General features: G+C 44.0%; 1 protein-coding gene across 1 annotated transcript in view; it reads left to right on the plus strand.

The window, feature by feature from the left end:
• The first annotated feature begins 3,647 nt into the window (after window positions 1-3,647).
• Window positions 3,648-9,193, plus strand: part of pif1 (PIF1 5'-to-3' DNA helicase homolog (S. cerevisiae)) — a 37,932-nt gene continuing 32,386 nt past the window's right edge. Inside the window, exon 1 of the mRNA XM_043698967.1 lies at window positions 3,648-3,951. The gene's annotated coding sequence lies outside the window, so the exon portion shown is untranslated. The remainder of the gene's footprint in view (window positions 3,952-9,193) is intronic.

A 9,193-nucleotide genomic window follows, 5' to 3' on the forward strand; every position in this document is an offset into this window, starting at 1 on the left:
AATGGTAAGGTCCTAGGGAGTGTTGCTGAACAAAGAGACCTTGGAGTGCAGGTTCATAGCTTCTTGAAAGTGGAGTCACAGGTAGAGAGGATAGTGAAGAAGGCATTTGGTATGCTTTCCTTTATTGGTCAGAGTATTGAGTACAGGAGTTGGGAGGTCATGTTGCGGCTGTACAGGACATTGGTTAGGCCACTATTGGAGTATTGCATGCAATTCTGGTCTCCTTCCTTTCGGAAAGATGTTGTGAAACTTGAAAGGGTTCAGAAAAAATTCAGAAAGGGTTCAGAAAGGATGTTGCCAGGGTTGGAGGATCTGAGCTACAGGGAGAGGCTGAACAGGCTGGGGCTGTTTTCCCTGGAGCGTCGGAGGCTGAGGGGTGACCTTATGGAGATTTACAAAATTATGAGGGACATGAATAGGATAAATAGATAAAGTCTTTTCCCTGGGGTCCGGGAGTCCAGAACGAGAGGGCACAGGTTTAGGATGAGAGGGGAAAGATATAAAAGAGACCTAAAGGGCAACGTTTTCACGCAGAGGGTGGTACGTGTATGGAATGAGCTGCCAGAGGATGTGGTGGAGGCTGGTAAAATTGCAATATTTAAGAGGCATTTGTATGGGTATATGAATAGGAAGGGTTTGGAGGGATATGGGCCGGGTGCTGGCAGGTGGGACTAGATTGGATTGGGATATCTGGTTGGCATGGATGGGTTGGACCAAAGGGTCTGTTTCCATGCTGTATATCTCTATGATTCTATTGTTATTGGGTGTCCTCCTCAGTTGCTGCCATTTGGATCCATGCTGCTGGGTAAGTGTGAGCATTCCCCACAGAGGAATTCTGGCCCTGGGAAGTCAAACCCTGATGAGCAAGGGAGCAAGTTACTCAGGTCCTGAGAGTTTTTGATTTGTTCATGGAATGCTGGTCTTGCTGGCTAGGCAAGTGTTTATTACCCATTCCTAATTCCCAGAAGGTAGTTAAGCATCAACCACATTGAAGTCTGGATCTGGAGTCACATGTAGGCCAAATAAGGTAAGAATCACAGATTTTCTTCCATAAGTGATCAGCTTACACCAAATCTACCGCTAAAGGACATTAATGAATCAGATGGGTTTTACAACTATCAAAGAGTCACCCTTAGTTTTTAGTTCCAGATTTTGCTGAATTCAAATTTCACCATCTTCCATGCTCAGATTTGAGCCGATAACCCCAGAATATTAAACAGAGGTTCAGGATTATTAGACCGGTGTCATTACCACTATTCCACCACTTCATCCAGCAAAGATCGAACCAGAGGCAACAAACAGTGCCGATTGCAGCTGAGGTTGGGGGGGTGACTGAATCCCAGCTTGCTGGAATCTCACTCCCAGTACTGGAAACTGAAGCTGAAAGAAGAGCTGTTGAAGTCAAGTCACCTCATCAGTAACAGAGCATCGATGATCACAGATCAAAGGCTGAGGGGTGAAAGATAGCTCCCCTAGGCCTGGTGAAGGTCATAATGAACAGGGTGGAATTCCATGATCCAAATGTTGGAATTATGCCAAATGGCATAAATTTCCCACTCCAGCATTATATATGAAATATGTTGTTTCTTTGGTCAACAGAATTCCACGATTTGTAGATTCTACTTATTGCCACATTGAACATCAGAAACTGTTCCATTCACATTCCATATATGTCAGTTGTACAATCTGTGGCAATGTTGTTGTTATAGGTTTTTATTTTTTTTTCAAAGTATGGTTGGTTGATAACACTTGTATCTCTGAGTCAGCCAGAAAGGTTGAGTACAGACTCTGCTGCAGAGTCAGGATAACAAAAATTTCAAACTGATTCCAGCGCAGTACTGGTTGCTGTTGCTGTCTTTCAAGTAATATGTTAAAGTAAGGCCACATCTACCCTCTTAGGTACATGCAAAATACTGCATGACATTATTGCAAAGAATGATATTCCTGGTGTTGTCAATCTTTACCCTTCAATCAACTTTTAAAAACAACTGGTCATTATTGTATGGTGCAGCTTGCTGCATTTTCTACATCAACGGCTATACGTAAGAAGCTGTGGACAATGTGGAGCACTATGTAAATGCAACTTTTACCATAACTATCCCTGAAAAGTGAGGGATTAGTGTCATCTAGTTATTGATTGCTTTATTTGCTAATGCATTTTACATTAAAAATGTAAACTATTGCAAAATGCTGTGGTTTAATTTAGTGTAGATATTTAAATAGTGAAGCACCTGCTTTTTCACCTTGATCCTTGGGATTGAACAAAAAAGTTCACTCTGCACATACATTGTCTCAACAACAACTTTTATTTATTCAGTGGGAGAGTCGGTTACCCGAAATGAAGACGGGAGATTCAGCAAGTGTCAGAGATGGTCCAGGTGAATTTATTTATTTAGCACTGTTTATTTATCGTAATTAAAAGTTCCAATCAGGCAGTTTGCAGGAACATTGATTTGTAGGTGCCAGTCCTGAACTGGGGTGTACAAAGTTAAAAATCACACAACACCAGGTTATAGTCCAACAGATTTATTTAGAAACACTAGCTTTCAAAGTGCTGCTCCTTCATCATGTGGTTGTGGCAGAGCAGAATCTGATAGCCAAATTCGGTACCCATGAGGATGGCCTCAACGGGACCTTGGGTTCATGTCACACTACAGGTGACCCCACTGCACTACAAAAACACACACACACTCCTACAGATCCATACACTCACGCAGACCCTCTCTCATACGTTTACACACACACACTCGCACCCTCTTTACACTCGCACACTTTTGCACACTCCACTCCCAACCACGCACACATACACCCACATGTACACAAACACATACACATAAAGTTTGTGGGTGAATTTGTACTTGAAGAATTACATTTTATTTTGCTGAAAAACTGCATGAATCCATGTAAGATTCTGCAAATCCCTTTTTTAGATTAGAATCCGTCTGAACATTGGGGCACAGACAACCTCACATAAGGCACCTCACATCTTCAATGCATTATCTGGGCCAACCTGGTACCTATTGTTAAAGCTCACTTGAAAATGTAACTTTAAGGAAGTTCTTGGATTTACATATGAAAGAACTGAAACCAACATGCCCACTGTAAAAGATGAGATACTTAACAATCCAGGTCTTTTTCTATATATAATTTCAGTTACATCGCAATGTACACTTTTGCTATAAATGGAGTCCTCCGATCTTAAACTCCACTACCACCTGATGAAGGAGCAGCGCTCCAAAAGTTAGTGCTTCCAAATAAACCTGTTGGACTATAACCTGGTGTGTGATTTTTAACTTCGCAGGAACATTACTATTCCCGATAGAAAGTTGGGATAGCCCAGCGTTGTCCACAGCCGTTAAAAAAGAAACTGTGAACCTGGAAAACGAAAATAAGTTAGATTCATAAACGCCAACTCGAAACCTGCCTTTCCTCGCAGGTTACCCCCCTCATTCCCTGTCAATTTCCTTTCGCTGTCCGGGGCAAGATGTTTCATCCAGTGCCCCTCAAATGTTGCAGCCGAACGCCTCGCAGCAACGTCACAATGGAGTTAGACCTCTGACCCAAGCCATCTCCAGTCACCGGGAGTTGATTGGCTAATAATTTAAAGCTCCTTTCTCTGATTGGTGAAATTGACGCCGGCAAATTTGAAAGTTGCAGCGAATGCGGAGAGGGAACGAGCGAATGAATGAACCCGAGCAAAACTCCGGATGTACATAGACTAATGCACAGACAGCAAGCTTACACAGGTGTGTGTGTCGAGGGAAGGAGAGGACAAGTATCCTGTCCCAGCCACAGAGTAAATCCATAGATTCTAAACATCCCGTGTATTGAACTACAGAGTCAGAAGGACGCAGGATTCGGAAACATCAAACCGATTGCATCCGCAGTCGAACGGTGACTTAAACCTGTTGTAGGGCCGATTCACGTTCTGTGATTGACCCAGATCACTCAGTAAGTAATATAAAGACTTCGTTGTAATTCAACATGTTGTATGCTATGTGTGTAGGCAAACACTTAGAAGTTACGCCAACCCAAGTACTTTCTAATGGTTCTGTTTTTTGCAATTAGAACTTAAGAAATCATATTGGAGTGGAACATTCAGTCCCTTGAACACCCTCTGCCATTCAGTGAGATCATGGTGGATCTCATTTCAATGCTATTTTCATGCATTCTCACCATAACGCTTAACGTTTTTAATATAGAAATCTATCAATCTCAGTCTTGAACATATTCAAGAACTAAGCCTCCAGAGCCCTTTTCTACAGAGAATTAAGATTTATCACCTGTAGGATGAAGAAATTCATCTTCATCTGTCAGAAATGGCCTGATCCTAATTCTGAGACAATGCACCCTGATACAAGATCATCAGCTGAGTTAATCATCCCTCTGGCATCTACCTTTTCTCATTAATGGGATGTGTGTGTTGCTGATTAGGCCAGCAGTTATTGCCTAACCCTAATTGTCATAATTAACAGTCAACCACATTGCTGTGGGTCTGGAGGTACATTTGGGTCAAACTAGGGAAGAATGGCTGTTTCCTTCCTGAAAGGACAGTGAACATAGAAAATAGGTGCAGGAGTAGGCCATTCAGCCTTTTGAGCTTGCACTACTATTCCTGCTTTCTCTCTTTGATCCCTATAGATGCAACAGCATTATGCAGCTCCCTCTTGAATACATCAAATGAACCAGCCTCAATTCTGTGCAAGACAATTCCACTGGTTCACAATCCCAGGTGAAAAAATTCTTCTTCATCTCAGTCCTGAATGGCTTACCCTTATTCTTAGACTGTAACCCCTAGATCTGGACTTTCCCAATATTAGGAACATTCTTCCTGCGTCTAGCCTGTCCAGTCCCATCAAGATTTTGTTTTTATCAGATTCCTCCCTCATTCTTCTAAATGCCAGTGAGTATAAGACCAGTCTTTGTTCATATGTCAGTCCTGCCATTCTGGGAATCAGTCTGGTGAAATTTTGCATAACAGCAGCAAGACATCCATACCTCTAATCAAATCGTCCTGCTGTGAAGGCCGGCATGCCAATAGCTTTCCTCACTGCCTGCTTCTCCTGCATGCCAACCTTCAACAACTGTTCCACCATGGCACCCAGGTCTCGTTGCACCTCACCTTTTCCTAAACTGCCATCATTCAGATCATCATCTGCCTTCCTGCTTTTGCCACCAAAGTGGATAATCTCTCATTTATCTACATTATGCTGCATTTGCCAAGTATGCACTCATGCAGCCAGCCTGTCCAAGTCACCTGCAACCTCTTAGCATCCCCCTCACAGCACACACTGCCACCCAGCTTAGTGTTGTTTGCAAATTTGGAGATATTGCATTCAATTAATTTGTCCAAATCGTTAATGTATATTGTAAACAGCTGGGGTCCCAGCATCAAACCCTTCAGTAACCCACTCATCACAGCCTGCCACTCCGAAAAGGTCCTGTTTATTCCAACTCCATTCTTTCTGTCTGCCAATCAGTTCTCTATCCACGTCAATAAATTGTCATTTGTCAGGAAAATATTTCTGATAATGGTTTCATAGTCACTATTAGACTCTTAGATCCAGATTTTTATTGCATTCAAATTCCACTATTTACCATAGCAAGATGCAAACCGGCCTCGATTAATAGTCTACTGACAAACCAGTAGGCCATCTCCTCCCCAGAGATCTTGATGATCCCGTTTGCATTTTAAATAATTGATTGAGATCACCATTTATTCTTCACTACCTGATATGGCAACTGTACCATTCAAGATTGGAGATGGTTACAGAGAGTGGTGAACTCGGCCCGGACAATCACAAAGGCCAACCTCCCATCTATAGAATCCGTTTACCAGGCCCGCTGTCAGGGAAAGGCCACCAGCATTCTCAAAGATCCATCTCACCACTAGCAATGTTTTTCTATAGTCTTATTTCTGACATTCATTGTGTTAAAGCAGACACACTTTAACCAATCCTTTTGTTTCATCACGTGAGAAACCATCCCAATAGATTCACTACATCCTGTCACTGCCCCCCCTCTCAGATATGTGGCTCTGATTCCCAACCCCTTGCCAAACTAGTTTAAACCCTCACAAACCACATGAGCAAATATTCCACCCACGACATTTGTGCCCGTCCAGTTCAGGTCCAACCCGTCCTTCATGTACAGGTCCCACCTTCCCCCTAAGTCATCCCAATGGTCTAGGTATCTGAAGCCCTCCCTCCTGCATCAGCCTCGCAGCCACGTGTTAAGCTGCATTTGCTGACCGTTCCTCACCTCGCCTCACTATCTCGTGGCACCGGTAGCAAACCCGAGATCACTACTCTACTCATCCTGCTCTTCAGCTTCCAACCTAGCTCTCTGTAGTCACTTTTCAGATCCTCAATCCCTTTCTTGGCTATATCATTGGTGCCAATATGCACCACTCTCTAGCTGCTCACCCTCTCCCTTCAGAATTCTGTAAACCAGATCGGCGACATTCCGGACCCTGGCACCGGGGCGGGAACATACCTTCCCAGAATCCCATTCCTGACCAAAAAATCTCCTGTCAATCCGTCTAACTATTGAGTCCCCTACCACTAGCACTTCGTTATTCTCCACATCCCCCCCCCCGCGCCCTTCCCTTCTGAGCCACAGTGCCAGGCTCAATGCCAGAGACCTGAACAAATATGGCTTCCACCTGGTAGGCCATTCCCCACCAGCAGTATCCAAAATGGGAAGCTTGTTGCTGAGGGGAATGGCAGCAGCAGTACCCTGCCCAATCTGTTGGTTCCCTTTCCTCATCCTGACTGTAACCCAGCTGTTCTTATCTTGTGAATGAGGAGTGACCACCTCCCTGTACATCCTCTCAATTTCTCCTTCAGCCTACTGAATGATTCGTAGTTCATCCAGCTCCAGCTCCAGTTCCCTAACTTGGTTTTCGAGGAGATGAGTTGGGTGCACTTCCTGCAGATGTGGTTGTCCATGCTGACCAGATATCCCAACAACATCTAGTTCCACCTGCCAGCACCCAACCCATATGACTTGAGAGAAATCAGGAGGGCAAAGTTGGGATATGAGATAGTTTTGGCAAATAGAATTAAGGAGAATCCAAAGGGTTTTTGCAAATACATTAAGGACAAAATGGTAACTAGGGAGAGAATAGGGCCCCTCAAAGATCAGCAAGGCGGCCTTTCTGTGGAGCCATAGGAGATGGAGCAGATACCGAATGAGTATTTTGCATCAGTATTTACTGTGGAAAAGGACATGGAAAATATAGAATGTAGGGAAATAGATGGTGACATCTTGAAAAATGTCCATCTTACAGAGGAGGAAGTGCTGGATATCTTGAAACGCAGGAAAGTGGATAAATCCCCAGGACCTGAGAACTCTGTGGGAAGCTAGGGAAGTGGTTGCTGGGCTTCTTACTGAGATATTTGTATCATCGATAGTCATATGTGAGATGCCGGAAGACCTAGAAGTTGGCTAACGTGGTGCCACTGTTTAAGAAAGGTGGTAAGGACAATCCAGGGAACTATAGACCAATGAGCCTGATGTCGGTGGTGGGCAAGTTGTTGGAGGGAATCCTGAGGGGCAGGATGTTTATGTATTTGGAAAGGAAAGGACTGATTATGGATAGTCTACCTGGCTTTGTGTGGAAAGTCATGTCCCATAAGCGTGATTGAGTTTTTTGAAAAACTAACAAAGAGGATTGATGATGGCAGAGCGGTAGATGTGATCTATATGGACTTCAGTAAGGCGTTCAATAAGGTTTCCCATGGGAGACTGGTGAGCAAGGTTAGATCTCACGGAATACAGGAAAAACTCACAATTTGGATACAGAACTGACTCAAAGGTAGAAGACAAGATGGGTTGTTTTTCATCCTGGAGGCCCGTGACCAGTGGAGTGCCACAAGGATCAGTGCTGGGTCCACAACTTTTCATCATTTATATAAATTATTTGGATGGGAGCGTAAGAGATATAGTTAGTAAGTTTGCAGATGACACCAAATTTAGAGATGTAGTGGACAGCAAAGAAGGTTACCTCTGATTACAACGGGATCTTGATCAGATGGGCCAATGGGCTGAGAAGTGGTAGATGGAGTTTAATCCAGATAAATGTAGTTGCTGCATTTTGGGAAAGCAAATCTTAGCAGGACTTATACCCTTAATGGTAAGGTCCTGGGGAGTGTTGCTGAAGAAAGAGACCTTGGAGTGCAGATTCAAAGCGCCTTGAAAGTGGAGTCGCAGGTAGATAGGTATTTGGTATGCTTTCCTTTATTGGTCAGAGTATTGAGTACAGGAGTTGGGAGGTCATGTTGCGGCTGTACAGGACATTGGTTAGGCCACTGTTGGAATATTGCATGCAATTCTGGTCTCCATCCTATCGTAAAGATGTTGCGAAACTTGAAAGGGTTCAGAAAAGATTTACAAGGATGTTGCCAGGGTTGGAGGATTTGAACTATAAAGAGAGGTTGAATAGGCTGGGGTTATTTTCCCTGGAGCGTCAGAGGCTGAGGGGTGACCTCAAAGAGGTTTATAAAGTCATGAGAGGCATGGATAGGATAAATAGACAAAGTCTTTTCTCTGGAGTGGGGGAGTCCAGAACTAGAGGGCATAAGTTTAGGGTGAGAGGGGAAAGTTATAAAAGACACCTAAGAGGCAACTTTTTCGCGCAGAGGGTGGTACGTGTATGGAATGAGCTGCCAGAGGGAAGTGGTGGAGGCTAGTAGATTTGCAACATTAAAAAGGCATCTGGATGGGTATATGAATAGGAAGGGTTTGGAGGGATATGGGCCAGGTGCTGGCAGGTTGGACTAGATTGGGCTGGAATATCTGGTTGGCATGGATAAGTTGGACCGAAGGGTCTGTTTCCATACTGTACATCGCTATAACTCTACCATCGGGGAGAAGGTGCAGAAGCCTGAACACATGCACCAGCCGGTTTTGAAACAGTTTCTACCCTACTGAATGAACTCACAAACTTTTAACATTCGCCTGTATCTGTGTTTTTGTTTTTGCTGCTGTTTACCTATTCGATTAGATTAGATTAGATTAGATTACTTACAGTGTGGAAAAAGGCCCTTCGGCCCAACAAGTCCACACCGACCCGCCGAAGCGCAACCCACCCATACCCCTACATTTACCCCTTACCTAACACTACGGGCAATTTAGCATGGCCAATTCACCTGACCTGCACATCTTTGGACTGTGGGAGGAAACCGGAGCA

The sequence above is a fragment of the Chiloscyllium plagiosum genome, chromosome 11 (genome assembly GCF_004010195.1).
Source record: "Chiloscyllium plagiosum isolate BGI_BamShark_2017 chromosome 11, ASM401019v2, whole genome shotgun sequence".
NCBI lineage: Eukaryota > Metazoa > Chordata > Chondrichthyes > Orectolobiformes > Hemiscylliidae > Chiloscyllium > Chiloscyllium plagiosum.